A 5,666-nucleotide genomic window follows, 5' to 3' on the forward strand; every position below is an offset into this window, starting at 1 on the left:
TTAGAAAACATTTTAGAATTAGAATTAGGTATTATGTATCTATAAATAAGACCATTTATTATGTAGATTAGTATCTTTTGCTTGTGTAAAATAATCTCCCTCTACCTTGAAGAATCTCACCTCATTCCTTCGTCTGCCATTGAAGAACTCCTCCGAGCTCCAGGGATTCGTCAAGGTTGTTCATCCTTCAGTCCTAGGAAGACGACTGTTTGGTCGACAGGTTCCCTTAAAGGGATTTTATTATCTTTCATTTCTTGTTTGCTTTAGATCTTTCCTATGAATCCTCAGTTGATTGCAAACTTGTGACAATAACTTCTTTTCATCTTTAATCTAATTTTCAGTATTAATTTCTCCATTGATTGTTATTTCATTTCTGTGTATGCTTTACCTAATTGGTTTAAATCATTCAACAATCCAAATATCATCCAGGTTCATATTGCGAGTCGAATTTGATTAACCCTAATCGAAGAACCTATAAGATTGACAACCTTATAGTTGGTAGACCCAAATTACTGAACCAAAGAGCTAGTTTCGGCCTGACAATGGAATAATGAATTAGGAACCCTATAAGGATAAGTAGGTTTAATCGCCTTAGGCCTAAGCAACTCAGATTAGATTGATAATTAAGTGTTAAATTAGGTTGGAATTAGTACTATCGTATCAATCCATTCACTTCGAGGTTAAATTACATTGCTTAATATAACTTAAGAGTTGGTTTAACTTAGATAAAACTCAATCTAAACCCCCCCTTAGCCTATATAACATTAAAAGCCTAGTAGTTTGGTACTTGCGGTATAAACCCATGGATACGATACCTGGACTTATCCAGATTTTATTACTTGATAACGACGGGGTACACTTATCCCTTAGTGAGCTTTCGAGCGATAGCTCGAGGGCGCATCAGGCAGTTTGTCTCTCTTTTCACCAGATGCGGGTATCAAGTCAGTACGGATTCCCATATAAATCATATCATTTCTAGTTGCAACGCCATCCTTTGTTTTACCTGGTATGTTCAATAGTGTCCCAAGAATAGACTCATAACAATTCTTTTCAATATGCATTACATCTAGATTATGTCTACCTGTATAAAATTTCCAATATTCTAGTTCATATAATACAGACTTCTTCTTCTAGCACGGTCTACACTCAGTAATGAGGCAAAGCTTATTGCAAGAATCCTGAGATTCTTGCAACGACGGTTGTGGCTTCAAAGCCACCGACAACTCATACTTTATTATATATAATTTTTTTTTATATAAAATAATTACATATTAAATAAATTAAAAAGTATTTTATATTAATTTTTATATGTTATAAATTTTATATATTTTTTAAATTATTATATTATATAAATAAAAAAGTATTTTATGTAACACAAAAGTATCTACTGTATATAATTGACATTATCCATTTATTTTTTGAATTACTCATTTTGTCTGTGTCACGACCCATCCCACGGACCGTGACCGGTGCTAGGGAACGGGTAAGCTCAAGCTACCGAAACCCGTAGCAAGCCTTAATAATATACGATCAACCATTACCAATAGTCTTAACACAATTTAATATTAAGTCCTTCATGAAACACACAATATAATCTTCAAACTGGCATTGCGGTATAGAATATAAATTTTAACATAATTCTTAAATAGTCATACATAATAAGATAGATGTGTTGTCCGAAGAAAAATCGTGGACTGCAACAGACTTCTAGTTACCTGAAAAATTAAAGGAGTCAAACCTCCCATAGTGAATTAATTATATGCAATGCATGAGTAATTTAACATTGATGTCACACATAATAATAATAATAATAATAATAATAATAATATATAATATAAGTATGCACACAATATGCTTTTCATAAAATTGTCTTGTAAATAAATAGATATGTGGTTTAATACGTGTTGGACCCTAAACCTCAACATACAGTCTAATAATCCACCAACAATTACCATTACACTTATATCCAATAACAGGGGACCGATAATAACTCAACCGACCACACGCCCAGCAGCTGGAGGACCGATAATAACTCAACTCATTCCGTACCCAGCCTCACTTAAATCCAAAATTCACACATCATATAGCCCGAGAATATCTCAATCGAGCTTATCCATATATCATAACATTCACAATATTAGTATAATCAATTTCCAATAACCCGATGGTACCCGTGCGCACAAGGTCCTGATGCCGCTCACTAGGAAGCATGTCCATAACACGTATTCATCCACAAATAATTACGTATAAATTATTTAAAATAATAATACACCTTTATAAGTGAAAATAATACTTTAATTGAAATATCATTAAATAATTTATTATGAATGCAAATGCTAAATTAAAAATGCATAACATATAATTAACTCACAAATTGCTCCTAGCTGACTGTCCTAGTTTTCAGGTACTGCTGCTCCTCCTACCGGTTGAATATCTAAAAGAGATAATATTATTTTTAGAATCTGTATTGGTTTAGGAAAATATTGAATTTTATTTCGTCACGTTTTATAGGCTTTCTACCGAAAATTCGGCAGAGTCTCCCCTACAAAACAGACATCCTCCTAGTAATGACTAGGATCAACCCTGCAATAAAATACACTTCTATATTAAAAAATATTCAAAGTCCAAATCGAGACTCCATAAACTGCAATTTATCAACCCGGTTGGACAACAATCATCCGACAATTCCATGACTGTCAGTAATTCCAATACTTTACTCCCAAAATTACTCATCATCAAACAACATATATACTTATATTCCATTTTCATAATATCTATATCAATCAAATTAACTAATCAATAATCTTAAGAGCATAATTAATTAATTATGCTTAGTCCAATCTCCCTTCAACCTTTTATTTTTAAAATTATATATTCTGAATTTTTATTTAACTAGGGATCCAAAAATTATTTTTAACCCAACTTAATTATTTTCCTTAATTTCGCCAAACTATATACTTTCGTAATTTATAGAGACTAAACGGTAAGGAATTTGGCCAAGGTAATGTTACTCCAAATAATATTTAGAACATTCTGAAGTTAACCAACTATTTTTTCCTGCACTCGTTTTATATGTCACCAGAAAATATCACCAGTGGCCGGGATCCGCCTATCGGAAAAATTAAAGTTGATTGTTTTGAGAAACTAATTATACCACTTTTTTTATGATTTCAGGAGTCTAGAATCACTCTCAAAACACCTAAAATTGACCTGAAAATTAAACTTTGGTCGGATTTGTTACTTTTTCCGGTGTGGCTCCGATTACACCTCAAAACTCCTTGTATGCACCAAAATCTAGTGTATCCATAAGTAAATCGACCCCCTGAGTCCATTTTTAGTGTTAGAATTGCAAAATAATGAATATGAGACTGAGAAATAGAGAGAATATCAAAAGTAACGAATTTTCTCTCTCTAAACGTTTTTTAAAAACTCAAAATCTCACAATAAAACTTACATGCATGCGTAGCTGGAGTTGAGAGCTTCGTTTCGGTGTAAAAATCGTGAGAAATGGTGAAGAAATGAGGAAGATTGGAGTTGGAGAAGAATGAAGAATGAAGTTTCAAGCTTGAATGGTACGAGGAGGAAGAAGAAGATTCGTCCGTATTATTTCATGTATATTGGTCAATTTCAAATTGATCCTCATATTTATAATATCTTTAAAAAAAATTTAAAAGTAATTATACTTTAGCTTTAACTCTTTCTAACTAATTCATTTTAGTAAATAGCTTAAATATATATAACTAGGATTAGACACGTGCTTTGCACGGTTTTTTTATTTGATTTTATCAAACATGTAGATATTTAGGGGTTCACAAATTAATATTTTAATGAATATATAATTATTATAATTTATTATAATACTTTTTAATATATGACGCATTAAAGAATTAAAAAATAATAAATAATTCAGTTAATATTATTAAATAATTTTTTGAAACTACATTTTGAATACAATTACATATTTTTCGTGCAAATCAATAATAGTCTACCGATAGTAAATTTAATGGAATAATCAATCTATTTTGTAAAACATTTATTTGAAAACTGCATTTTGAATGTAAGGATATGTGTTTTTTTTTTGTCTTTGTTGTGATAAATAAAAAAATTAAACCCGTTTTGCTTTTAACTTTAGAAATTACCCCACACATTCATAGCCGATAACTGAAATCAATATATGAAAGTAGTCATAACAAAATAAACCAAGAAAATATATTGTTTTAATTAAAATTTGAATAGTAATTTAATATTTAATATTTAACATAATCAAAGTCGAGAAATTGATCACTATTTAAAGTTTCAATATGTTGAACAGTAAATAATAATAGTTTTCAATGAAATTTTATTGAGCAATGCTTGGATAAGTTATATCTATTGTCACTGAATTTTATCCCTACTTATATTATGGCCACTAACATCAAAATAACATAAAAATTAAATAACCTTATACTTTCTAATATTATAGCAACTAAATTTCAATTAACGCCTTGAAATTATTATTGATGATTATAATTTTGAGTATAATTAAATATTATTGATGTCTATGTTGTGTCAATCGAGTAGTTTTCTATAATATTACAACTCTTAATTTTCTATGCTTTATTCATATATTCTTCATATTTATACTAATAAAGTGCTATTTTATAATACTTTATTATTTCAAATCTAAATAATCTAATAATATATTTGTATAATTAAATTAAAGTATCATGATTCATGATATAGTAGTTCATAAGTTTAATTGTAGAGCTGCTTAAGTGGAGATAAATTTAAAAATATGAAATAATATAAAATTTAATTGCTTGTTAAATCTAGTAACAAACCTTGAAGAGTATATGTAAGAATTTTAAAACTCTATCAAAATATTAATATTAGAATGGAAAGGAATCAAGTGGTGTTTTATAACATTATAATCTATGAAAAGTCCAGTTCAAACAGTAAAAAAGTCATTAATTATGTAAACACAAATGAAATGGTCACAAGTTTGTAATAAAATAGAAAGAGATTCATATATGAATTGATGCTCATATATGTTATTAATTCGATAAACCAAATTAATCAATTGTATTCCATTGGCTAATTACAATTTGTATGTAATTCAAATCAAATGATGTTAATTAATTTTTAATAATATATACCAATTGAACTTGTGCAGAAAGGCAGCAGCTTCAACTCCTATAGCTAGGAATTGCAGAGAAACCTGAGGAAAAATTTGTAGTGCAGAAATAAAATGAGCATCAACAAAATTTTGTAAAATTGAAGAATGCGTTTACAAATTCTCTTACCGTAAAATTAAAGAATACGCTTACAAATTCTCTTACCTTAGAAACTACTTCAATCATTTTGACTCATTCATGTTTTAAAATGAGTAAATGATGCAGCCAAAGAGAATTTTGTAGCAACCTTAGTTCTCCTCAACAAGGTTCTAAATCTATTCTTCATTCATGAAGAGGGTAGTGGATGAAATTACCATACTTTTATTTTCAGATTTAGTAAAAGCTGGATAAATCGAAAGAACATTACCAGAAGTGAAGTATTTTTAATTGCATGTCATATTGAATATAATTATGCAATTTCTAAGATAACAATCAGAAAACCATATGAAATTGCCACACAAAAAACCAGGAAATTAATCTTGCATTTTAAATTAATCTCTTGTTTTTCAAATT

Source organism: Euphorbia lathyris, chromosome 8 (assembly GCF_963576675.1).
Source record: "Euphorbia lathyris chromosome 8, ddEupLath1.1, whole genome shotgun sequence".
Taxonomy (NCBI): Eukaryota; Viridiplantae; Streptophyta; class Magnoliopsida; order Malpighiales; family Euphorbiaceae; genus Euphorbia; species Euphorbia lathyris.